We start from the raw sequence: 12,288 nt of genomic DNA on the forward strand, positions 1-12,288 counted from the left end.
AGGCAGTTCAGAGAAGGTTTATTACATTGAAATCTAGAATGAGTGGGTTGACTTATGAGGAAAGGCTGGGCAGACTGGGTTGGTTTGCACTGGAATTTAGAAGAGTGAATGGGTGACATGATTGAAGGAAATAAGCTCCTGAATGGTGTGGACAAGGAGGATGTGGAAAGGATGTTTCTTCTTGTCAGTGAATCCAGAACTAGGGGGCATTGTTTTCAAATTAGGGGTCACTTTTAGGACAGAAATTAAGGAGTATTATTTTCTCTCAGAGGGCTGGGCAACTTTGGAACTCTCTACCTCAGAAGGCAGTGGAGGCCAGGGTCAATGAATACTTTGAAGGAGGGAGTGGATAGATTATTGTTAGGCAAGGGAGTCAAACGTTATTGGGGGTAGATGGGAAACGCAAACATGATCTTATTGAATGACCGAGCTGGCTCGTGGGGATGAATACTTCTGCGCCGATTTCAGGTGTTTCTATGTTCATATGAAATTAAGGGCCATGGCTGCTGCACATAAGCAACATGGACCCAATAGGCCTCAATGTTCCCTGTGTACTGCTCATGGCAATGATAAGGAGGAGAAGGTCTGTTGCCGATTGGTACAGCTCTGGCATGACTTCGCTCTAAGGCGGCAGTGCCCGGAGGGAGCTCCAATGCTGCTGAGCAGGGTCGTCATCCACAAAGATATTTGGTATGACCACTGTCTACTGAGGACTCATTTTATACTTGGAGATGAGTGAAATACTTCACTGAAGAACATAAGAACTAGGAGCTATCCAGCCCCCCGGGCCTGCTCCGCCAGTCAATAAGATCATGGCTGATCTTTTTGTGGACTCAGCTCCACTCACCCGCCCACTCGCCATAGCCCTTAATTCCTTTACTGTTCAAAAATCTATCTATCTTTACCTTAAACACATTCAACAAGGTAGCCTCAACTGCTATACTGGGCATGGAATTCCACAGATTCACAACCCTTTGGGTGAAGAAGTTCTTTTCAGAAGTGACTTCACTTGTCTGGGGAGTGATATATTTGGAACCATCTTCATGATGAGCTGATGCCGTGAAGACTTGGAGGGCATCCCGTGTCTCTGAAGGTTACTGCCGCACTAAACCTTTTCGCCACTGGATCTTCCCAGGGCTCCTCTGGGGACTGTTGCGGAATCTTGCAATCGGTCTCAGGCAAATCTATGAGGGAGGCGACAGATGCCCTTTACAATAAAGCTCACGGTTACATGCAGTTTCATGTGAATGGAGCAAGCCAGGCTGGCAGAGCTGTGAGATTTGCTGTGATCTCAGGTTTCCCATGAGCAGAGGTGGCCCAGAGAGCTCTTTGGCAGCAGCTGGCAAGATTCATTAACAGAAAAGGATTTCACTCTCTCAATATGTAGATTATTTGTGACCACTGAAATCAGATCCTGCAATTATGTCAGGTACCCAGGGAGTCCTAACCACTCTTCCATCTTGAGTCACTCCTGTGTGCCACAGATCGTTGAGGAGCTTCGACACATAGAGGGCTGGCTCCCTACTGGGACATAGGGCAGCCGCAGAAGACATGTCTGAAGATGCCCTTCAGTTGCCCACAGAGTGCATCTGAGGAGAAATACAGTGCAGCACATTCCATCTCCAGTGCATCTGATGTTTGGACTGGGTCTTCCAATACTCACCACAGAGGGCATACCCACAACATCATTTTTTGATGTGCCCTGCACAATCTTGCACTGCAAAGGTCTCCCTAAGGGAAACATTAAGGGGCGAGACATCTCTGAGGACTATTTCGAGTCCCCCCCCCCCCCAACCTGGGAACCCATGGAGTGTGGGGGGCTGGGGGAGGGTGACGGGGTGTAAAATGTTGCCCCTATGTTTGCACAAAGATATGTAGCAGGTCAGAAGATTGGAAAAAATATTTTAAAACTGCAAAGAATGATTAAAAGATTAATAGAGAGGGAAAAATTAGAGTATGAGAGAAAGCTAGCAAATGATTAAAAAAACAGATAGTAAGAATTTCTATATATATTTAAATAAGAAAAGAGTTAACAAAGTGTGTGTTGGTCACATAGAAAGTGAGTCTGGGGAATTAACATTGGAAAATAAGGAGATGGCGGATGAATTGAATAGGTTTACATCGGTCTTCACTATAGAGGATACAAGTAACATCACAGAAAGAGCTGTGAATGGAAGAGAGGGAGGAACTTAGGAAAATTGCAATCATCTAAAAAGTGGTACCGAGCAAATAATTGGAGCTGCAGGCTGATAAATCCCCAGGTCCAGGGGACTTTATCCTAGGGTCTGAAAAGAAGTGGCGTGTGAAATAGTTGATGTGGGTGGCACGGTAGCACAGTGGTTAGCACTGTTGCTTCAAAATGCCATGGACCTAGGTTAGATTCCAGGCTTGGGTCACTGTCTGTGCAGAGTCTGCATGTTCTCCCCGTGTGTGCGTGTGTTTCCTCAGGGTGCTCCGGTTTCCTCCCACAAGTCCCGAAAGATGTGCTTGTTCGGTGAATTGGGCATTCTGAATTCTCCCTCTGTGTGCCCGAACAGGCGCCGGAATGTGGCGACTAGGGGATTTTCACAGTCACTTCATTGCAGTGTTAATGTAAGCCTACTTATGACAATAATAAACATTATTCTTATTCGAGTTTTTAAATTTTCCAAAATTCCATAGATTCGGGGAGGTTTCCCATTAGATTGGAAAATAATGAATGTAACTCTTTTATTCAAAAAGGAAGGGAGACAAAATAAGAAACTCTAGGCCACTTAGCTTAACATCTGTCATAGGGAAAATGTCAGAAGCTATTATTAAAGACATTGGGTGCGATTCTCCGATGCCGCGCCGGTTGGGAGAATCGGCGATCGTGCCATTTTTCCACGCGACTATCGGCCCCGTCGAGTTCTGCAGGCGTGGAGGGGGGTGAGAGAGGGAGTGGAGTTGGGGGGGGGGGTGAGGGAGAGTGTGGTGATGGGAGGGGGGTGAGGGAGAGTGTGGAGGTGGGAGGGGGTGATGGAGGGAGTGGAGGTGGGAGGGGGGTGAGGGAGGGAGTGGAGGTGGGGGGTTGAGGGAGAGTGTGGAGGTGGGAGGGGGGTGAGGGAGAGTGTGGAGGTGGGAGGGGGTGATGGAGGGAGTGGAGGTGGGAGGGGGTGAGGGAGGGAGTGGAGGTGGGGGGGTGAGGGAGGGAGTGGAGGTGGGAGGGGGTGATGGAGGGAGTGGAGGTGGGAGGGGGGTGAGGGAGGGAGTGGAGTTGGGGGGTGAGGGAGAGTGTGGAGGTGGGAGGGGGAGGGAGAGTGTGGAGGTGGGGGGGTGATGGAGGGAGTGGAGGTGGGAGGGGGGTGAGGGAGAGTGTGGAGGTGGGAGGGGGGAGGGAGAGTGTGGAGGTGGGAGGGAGAGTGTGGAGGTGGGAGGGGGAGGGAGAATGTGGAGGTGGGAGGGGGGAGGGAGAGTGTGGAGGTGGGGGGGTGATGGACGGAGTGGAGGTGGGAGGGGGATGAGGGAGGGAGTGGAGGTGGGGGGGTGAGGGAGAGTGTGGAGGTGGGGAGGTGAGGGAGGGAGTGGAGGTGGGGGGGTGAGGGAGAGTGTGGAGGTGGGGGGGTGAGGGAGGGAGTGGAGTTGGGGGGGTGAGAGAGGGAGTGGAGGTTGGAGGGAGTGGAGGTGGGAGGGGGATGAGGGAGGGAGTGGAGGTGGGGGGTGAGGGAGAGTGTGGTGATGGGAGGGGGGTGAGGGAGAGTGTGGAGGTGGGAAGGGGTGATGGAGGGAGTGGAGGTGGGAGGGGGGTGAGGGAGGGAGTGGAGGTGGGGGGTGAGGGAGAGTGTGGAGGTGGGAGGGGGGTGAGGGAGAGTGTGGAGGTGGGAGGGGGTGACGGAGGGAGTGGAGGTGGGAGGGGGGTGAGGGAGGGAGTGGAGGTGGGGGGGTGAGGGAGAATGTGGAGGTGGGAGGGGGGTGAGGGAGAGTGTGGAGGTGGGAGGGGGTGATGGAGGGAGTGGAGGTGGGAGGGGGTTGAGGGAGGGAGTGGAGGTGGGGGGGTGAGGGAGAGTGTGGAGGGGGAGGGGGGTGAGGGAGGGAGTGGAGTTGGGGTCTGAGAGAGGGAGTGGAGGTGGGAGCGTGGTGAGGGAGAGAGTGGACGTGGGAGGGGGAGGGAGAGTGTGGAGGTGGGAGGGGGAGGGAGAGTGTGGAGGTGGTGGGGTGATGGAGGGAGTGGAGGTGGAGGGGGTGAGGGAGAGTGTGGAGGTGGGAGGGGGGTGAGGGAGAGTGTGGAGGTGGGAGGGGGTGAGGGAGAGTGTGGAGGTGGGAGGGGGTGAGGGAGAGTGTGGAGGTGGGAGGGGGGTGAGGGAGGGAGTGGAGGTGGGAGGGGGTGATGGAGGGAGTGGAGGTGGGAAGGGGTGAGGGAGGAAGTGGAGGTGGGGGGGTGAGGGAGAGTGTGGAGGTGGGAAGGGGTTGAGGGAGGGAGTGGAGGTGGGAGGGGGTGAGAGAGTGGAGGTGGGAGGGGGGTGAGGGAGAGTGTGGAGGTGGGAAGGGGGTGAGGGAGGGAGTGGAGGTGGGAGGGGGTGAGGGAGTGGAGGTGGGAGCGTGGTGAGGGAGAGAGTGGACGTGGGAGGGGGAGGGAGAGTGTGGAGGTGGGAGGGGGAGGGAGAGTGTGGAGGTGGTGGGGTGATGGAGGGAGTGGAGGTGGAGGGGGGTGAGGGAGAGTGTGGAGTTGGGAGGGGGGTGAGGGAGAGTGTGGAGGTGGGAGGGGGTGAGGGAGAGTGTGGAGGTGGGAGGGGGGTGAGGGAGGGAGTGGAGGTGGGAGGGGGTGATGGAGGGAGTGGAGGTGGGAAGGGGTGAGGGAGGAAGTGGAGGTGGGAAGGGGTTGAGGGAGGGAGTGGAGGTGGAGGGGGGTGAGGGAGGGAGTGGAGGTGGGAGGGGGTGAGGGAGAGTGTGGAGGTGGGAGGGGGTAAGGGAGAGTGTGGAGGTGGGAGGGGGTGAGGGAGAGTGTGGAGGTGGGAGGGGGGTGAGGGAGGGAGTGGGGGTGGGAGGGGGTGATGGAGGGAGTGGAGGTGGGAAGGGGTGAGGGAGGAAGTGGAGGTGGGAAGGGGTTGAGGGAGGGAGTGGAGGTGGGAGGGGGTGAGGGAGTGGAGGTGGGAGGGGGGTGAGGGAGAGTGTGGAGGTGGGAAGGGGGTGAGGGAGGGAGTGGAGGTGGGAGGGGGTGAGGGAGTGGAGGTGGGTGGGGGGGTGAGGGAGAGAGTGGAGGTGGGAAGGGGTGAGGGAGGAAGTGGAGGAGGGGGGGTGAGGGAGAGTGTGGAGGTGGGAAGGGGTTGAGGGAGGGAGTGGAGGTGGGAGGGGGGGTGAGGGAGAGAGTGGAGGTGGGAGGGGGTGAGGGAGTGGAGGTGTGTGGGGGGGTGAGGGAGAGTGTGGAGGTGGGAGGGGGGGTGAGGGAGAGTGTGGAGGATGTCGTCCATTCGCGGATGCCACATGTCAGCCGCTCTGATAAGGCAGGACGGTGACGAGGACACGGCCGCAGGTTGTCGTGTGGCTGATGGGCACAGGGGACTGGCACACTGGTGAGGAGGACGGTGTGAACTGACCATTGGACGAAGACAGTGACCAGGTGTTAGGCTGGCTGCGTGTCTGCAGCGCGACCAGGCCACCGGGACACACAGGTATCCCATGCAGCCCGGCTGGCGAGCTGTGGAAGAACCTCCGTGTAACATGTTGTTTCTCTGCCCCCCACCACCCTCCTGCAGGTCACCATGTATGCCAACCAGACAGCGATGTTCACTGCCGTGGTTGGAGCCGCAGCTCTGCAGGTGGCCATCCGGCAGCGTAGACTGCGACGGCCCACAGTGGCTGCAGATGCAGCGGTTGCTGCTGCAGCAGAGGGGATGGCCGCGGAGTGGCCCATCGTCGCCACGCATGCCGCAGGCGCTCAGGCCCAGAATGCCCAGGACGTTGCCGAGGGGAACATTGACCCCCCGACGGCGAGGAGTGCCCAGGAGGCGGGCACTGATATTGAAGTGCTTGGGAGGGAGGAGGCGGAGGAGGAGCCACTGATGGCACAGGCGTCCAGCAAGGCCTAGGGTGTACCGTGACAGAATGTCGTTCGAGGCCCTACCGGACATCACATGCAGGAGGAGACTACGGTTCAGCAGGGAGACGGTCGCACAAATATGCCACCTCGTGGCGCACCTCGCACCACGTGGAACCGGTGGAGGACACGCAATACCAGTCTCCGTCAAAGTGACGGTGGCCCTAAACTTTTACGCTATCGGTTCCTTCCAGGCGTCGAGCGGGGACCTAACCGGGATCTCACAGGCATCGGTCCACAGGTGCATCAGGGCCATGACTGACGCCTTGTACGCCATGGCGGACAGGTACATTCAATTCCCTGAGGACCGAGCACAGCAGGAAGCACGGGCACGTGCATTCGCCAAGGTGGCCGGGATACTGATGGTCCAGGGTGTCATCGATGGTGTGCACATCCCCATGCGCCCACCTGCAGACAACAGGGAAGTGTTCATGAACAGGAAGGGCACATACTCCATGAACATTCAGGGGGTGTGCGACCCCCACATGAAGATCATGCACGTGTGTGCAAGGTACCCTGGGAGTGTGCATGACGCCTACAGTCTGGCACAGTCGTTCATTCCCGCACTGGTCGATGGATGCCCCCCCACCCCCCGGCTGAGGCGCTGGTTGCTGGGCGACAAGGGCTATCCGTTGAGGTCATGGCTGATGACGCCAATACGGAGGCCTCACGCCAACGCGGAGAGCCTATACAACGAGGCCCATGCAGCAGCCAGGGGTGTGGTGGAGCGGTGCTTCGGCCTGCTGAAGATGCGATTCAGATGCCTTTACCGCTCCGGAGGGGCCCTGCAGTACCGGCCCGACAGGGTCGGTCGCATAGTTGTGGTCTGCTGTGCGCTGCACAACATTGCCATGCAGAGGGGAGATGCACTAGTGGAGGAGTCGGAGGGAGGACCCGACGGCACCAGAGCCAACGCAAACGAAGGGGAGGAGGAGGAGGAGGAGGATGGCGTGCATCAGGGTGGGGGGAGGGGCGCAGGACACAGACACTGCCCGGGTGCTCGTTACGTCCAGGAGGCTGCGCGACGGCTCCGCCGCGGACAGCGGGCACGCGAGGCGTTGGTGGGCGCACGGTTCACGCACCATGGGGGAGGGACTCGCTGAACATTACCACTTGCACCGTCAATCCTGCAAACGGGCACCACACAGCACCCCCCCCCGGCACCCCGCACCGCATTCACGGCACCAATTCCACATCACCTTACCACTGCGGCACTACGGGATTGCACTACATTGATGACTGTGTAAGCGGGTGTGATCAGTGCCATGTTGAATGATGACAGCCCGCTCTGCGATGAGCTGTGAGCTCAGTTTTGCCAGCCAAGGTCTGACTCATGGCTATAGCTGAACCACGCACTCCGGTGGTCACAGCCTTCGTAACGGACATTTCATTGCGTGCCCGTGTGGGGTAGCTGGCATCGGAGTGCCGAGGACTACGGTGTCCGATTTTGGGAGGCAGGGGGGAAAGGGTCAGCACATCCGGCACAGACGTTGAACTGCTCATTAACCACAGCGCCACTCGGTCATCCTCACGAGCCCCCTGGCACCGGGCATGGCACAGAGTCTTACAAGTTAAGTGCAACAGTGAGTTTATTCGTGACATTCATATACAGATGCCCTACCCCCTACAACTAAACTGTACCCTGCACCCGTGCCAACTTATTCTGTGCCTAACTTCTTTGTCTTACGGGCCCTACCACTACACCTAGGTGTCTCCCCAGATGGTTCAGCAGGAGTGGAGGCGGACTGCTGAGAATCACGCCCTGCGACATGGCTCTCCATCGGCAAGCGCCTCCTGTGGCGGCCCGGGGCGGGGGGGTTGGAGAAAGCATCACAATTAGGCGGGTATCATCAGGGCGTGCAGATATAGGCTATATTAATGCTGGGTGAGGAGACAGTTGGAGCCACACTTTGGCATCTCTCCGGGGGGGGCCCCGGTGCTCATGTGGGTCGAGTACAACGTTGTGCACCCTGAACCCCCCTCTCCACCCCACTTCCCCCCCTTGTGATGGGGGGGGGGGTTGGTTGTGACCCGGGGCACCCTGATGGCACTTACCCTGGCAGCCCGAGTGAGGTTGTGCAGCTTCTTCCGACACTGCTCCCCGGACCGCCAACCGCACCTCACCGTGCTGAACGGCTGGCAATGCCCACCTTCTTGGGCAGAGGGTGGCCCTTTGGTTTTCAACCTCATTGAGGAGGGTGTCCAGATCTGTGTCCCGGATCCTCGGTGCGGCTCGTCGGGGCTCAGCCATCTCTCCTCCTTCTGCTCCTCCTGGGTCCTTCCGTGCGCGGATCGCGCCATTTATGGCACAGCGCCGCGTCATTCGGGTGTTGCGCGCTTCCGACGCTGCTTTCACGCCACGCCCCCCGAGTTCCTCGCGGCCCCGCTCCTAGCCCATTTTTGGGCTCTGAATCGATCGCAATCGGGGCCATTTCGCGCCGTCGTGAAACTCGACGGCGTTGACGAAGGCGTGGGCACTTAGTCGCGGGATCGGAGAATCGTGCCCATTATAACAGGGCACTTAGTCAAAGTAATCAGGCAGAGTCAACATGGTTTGGTGAAAGGGAAATCATGTTTAACCAATTTATTGGAGGTCTTTGATGAAATAACAGGTTCTGTGTATAAAAGATGGATGTACTGTCGTTAGATTTTGAGAAGACATTTGTTAAAGTGCCGCATCAAAGGTTATTGCAGAAAATAAAAATTCATTGTGCTGGGGGTAACATATTGACATGGATACAAGATTGTCTTGCTAACAGGAAACAGAGCAGTCATAAATGGGTAATTTTCTGGTTGGCAGGATGTGATGAGTGGTGTGCCACAGGGATCAGTGCTGGGACCTCAACTCTTTGCAATTTATACAAATGGTTGGGATGAAGGGACTGATGATATTTGCTAATGACACAAAGATAGTTCGGAAAGTAAATTATGAAGAGGACATACGGAGGCTACAAAGGGAAGCAGTGAGGTTATGTGAGTGGGTAAAGATCTGGCAAATGGTGTATAATGTGGGCAAATGTGAAATTGTCCATTTTGACAAGAAGAATAAAAAAGTAGCTTATTATTTAAATGGTTTGATGTTGCACAGCTCTGAGATTCAAAGGGATCAGGGTGTCCGAGTGGATAAATCACCAAAGGTTAGTTGCAGGGGCAGCAAGTAGTTAGCAAAGCTATCAGGATATTATCATTTATTCAGAAGGGAATTAAATACAAGACTATGGAGGTTATTTGTCCAGGGCATCGGTGAGATTACATCTGGAGCATTTTGTACAGCATTGGACTCCTTGGGCGTCATTCTCCGACCCCCCAGAGGGTCGGAGAATGGCCGTTGGCCGCCGTGAATCCCGCCCCCGCCGGTTGCCGAAGTCTCCGAAGGGAGAAAAGTCGGCGGGGTGTTAATGTCGCCGCTGCCGCGGAGAATGTCACGGGTCTGCGCAAGGCAGCCAATTTTCGGCCTGCCGATATTCTCCCTTCCGGATGGGCCAAAGTCCCGTCGACGTGATGACCGTTCACGTCGACGTAAAATAAACCTCCTTTTCATCGGCGTGACCCGGTGCTCCAGGCTCACGCCGACCAGCGTGGAGGTGAGTGACGGCCTGGGGGGTTGGCTCTGGGCAGGCAATGGCGTGGCCGCAGTCTGAATGCGTGAGGAGAAGTGTGTCTCGGGTTGTGTGTGTGTGTGTGCGGCGGGGGGGGGGGGGGGGTGGTTAGAGTAGGCTGGGCTCCGGGGGAGTGCCGGGAGGGGGTCCGTGCCGGGGTTCAGGTTGGGGGGGGGTCCGTGCCGGGGTGGAGGTTGGGGGGGGGGGTCCGTGCCGGGGTGGAGGTTGGGGGGGTCCGTGCCGGGGTAGAGTTTGGGGGGGGGGGTCCGTGCCGGGGTGCAGGTTGGGGGGGGTCCGTGCCGGGGTGGAGGTTGGGTCCGTGCCGGGGTGGAGGTTGGGGGGGGGTTCCGTGCCGGGTGGAGGTTGGGGGGGGGTCCGTGCCGGGGCGGAGGTTGGGGGGGGATCCGTGCCGGGGTGTAGGTTGGGGGGGGTCCGTGCCGGGGTGGAGGTTGGGGGGGGGTCCGTGCCGGGGTGGAGGTTGGGGGGGGGTCTGTGCCGGGGTGGAGGTTGGGGGGGGTCCGTGCTGGGGTGGAGGTTGGGGGGGTCCTTGCTGGGGTGGAGGTTGGGGGGGGGTTCCGTGCCGGGGTGGAGGTTGGGGGGAGCTCCGTGCCGGGGTGGAGGTTGGGGAGGGTCCGTGCCGGGGTGGAGTTTGGGGGGGGGGGTTCGTGCCGGGGTGGAGTTTGTGGGGGGGGTTCGTGCCGGGGTGGAGGTTGGGGGGGGGTGGGGTCCGTGCCGGGGTGGAGGTTGGGGGGGGGGGTCCGTGCCGGGGTGGAGGTTGGGGGGGGGTGGGGTCCGTGCCGGGGTGGAAGTTGGGGGGGGGGTCTGTGCCCGGGTGGAGGTTGGGGGGGGGTCCGTGCCGGGGTGGAGGTTGGGGGGGGATCCGTGCGGGGGTGGAGGTTGGGGGGGGGGTCCGTGCCGGGGTGGAGGTTGGGGGGGGGTCCGTGCCGGGGTGGAGGTTGGGGGGGGGTACGTGCCGGGGTGGAGGTTGGGGGGGGGTCCGTGCGGGGTAGAGGTTGGGGGGGTCCGTGCCGGGGTGGAGGTTGGGGGGGGGTCCGTGCCGGTGTGGAGGTTGGGGGGGGTCCGTGCCGGGGTGGAGGTTGGGGGGGTCCGTGCCGGGGTGGAGTTTGGGGGGGGGGGTCTGTGCCGGGGTGGAGGTTGGGGGGGGGCGTCCGTGCCGGGGTGGAGGTTGGGGGGGGGTCCGTGTCGGAGTGGAGGTTGGGGGGGGTCTGTGCCCGGGTGGAGGTTGGGGGGGGGTCCGTGCCGGGGTGGAGGTTGGGGGGGGGATCCGTGCGGGGGTGGAGGTTGGGGGGGGGGGTCCGTGCCGGGGTGGAGGTTGGGGGGGGGTCCATGCCGGGGTGGAGGTTGGGGGGGGGTCCGTGCCGGGGTGGAGGTTGGGGGGGGGTCCTTGTGGGGTGGAGGTTGGGGGGGTCCGTGCCGGGGTGGAGGTTGGGGGGGGGTCCGTGCCGGTGTGGAGGTTGGGGGGGGTCCGTGCCGGGGTGGAGGTTGGGGGGGTCCGTGCCGGGGTGGAGTTTGGGGGGGGGGGGTCCGTGCCGGGGTGGAGGTTGGGGGGGGCATCCGTGCCGGGGTGGAGGTTGGGGGGGGGTCCGTGCCGGAGTGGAGGATGGGGGGGGGCTGTGCCAGGGTGGAAGTTGGGGGGGGATCCGTGCCGGGGTGGAGGTTGGGGGGGGGGGTCCGTGCCGGGGTGGAGGTTGGGGGGGGGGTCCGTGCCGGGGTGGAGGTTGGGGGGGGGGTTAAGTGCCGGGGTGGAGGCTGGGGGGGGCTCCGTACCGGGGTGGAGGTTTGGGGGGGTCCGTGCCGGGGTGGAGTTTGGGGGGGGGGGTCCGTGCCGGGGTGGAGGTTGGGGGGGGTCCGTGCGGGGTGGATGTTGAGGGGGAGTCCGTGCCGGGGTGGAGGTTGGGGGGGGGGGTCCGTGCCGGGGTGCAGGTTGGGGGGGGGGTCCGTGCCGGGGTGGAGGTTGGGGGGTGGGGGGTCCGTGCCGGGGTGGAGGTATGGGGGGGGTCCGTGCGGGGGTGGAGGTTGGGGGGGGGTCCGTGCCGGGGTGCAGGTTGGGGGGGGGGTCCGTGCCGGGGTGGAGGTTGGGGGGGGGTCCGTGCCGGGGTGGAGGTATGGGGGGGGTCCATGCCGGGGTGGAGGTTGGGGGGGGGTCCGTGCCGGGGTGAGGATTGGGGGGGTCCGTGCTGGGGTGGAGGGTGGGGGGGGGGGTGATCCGTGCCGGGGTGGAGGTTGGGGGGGGTCCGTTCCGGGGTGGAGGTTGGGGGGGGGTTCGTTCCGGGGTGGAGGTTGGGGGGGGGTCCGTGCCGGGGTGGAGGTTGGGGGGGGTCCGTGCCGGGTTGGAGGTTGGGGGGGATCCGTGCCGGGGTGGAGGTTGGGGGGGGTAGCTCGTGCCGGGGTGGAGGTTGGGGGGGGGGTCCGTGCCGGGGTGGAGGTTGGGGGCGGTCCGTGCCGGGGTGGAGGTTGGGGGGGGTCCGTGCCGGGGTGGAGGTTGGGGGGGGGTCCGTGCTGGGGTGGAGGTTGGGGGGGGGGGTCCGTGCCGGGGTGGAGGTTGGGGGGGGTCCGTGCCTGGGTGGAGGTTGGGGGGGGGGTCCGTGCCGGGGTGGAGTTTGGGGGGGATCCGTG

Source organism: Scyliorhinus torazame, chromosome 17 (genome assembly GCF_047496885.1).
Source record: "Scyliorhinus torazame isolate Kashiwa2021f chromosome 17, sScyTor2.1, whole genome shotgun sequence".
Classification (NCBI taxonomy): Eukaryota; Metazoa; Chordata; class Chondrichthyes; order Carcharhiniformes; family Scyliorhinidae; genus Scyliorhinus; species Scyliorhinus torazame.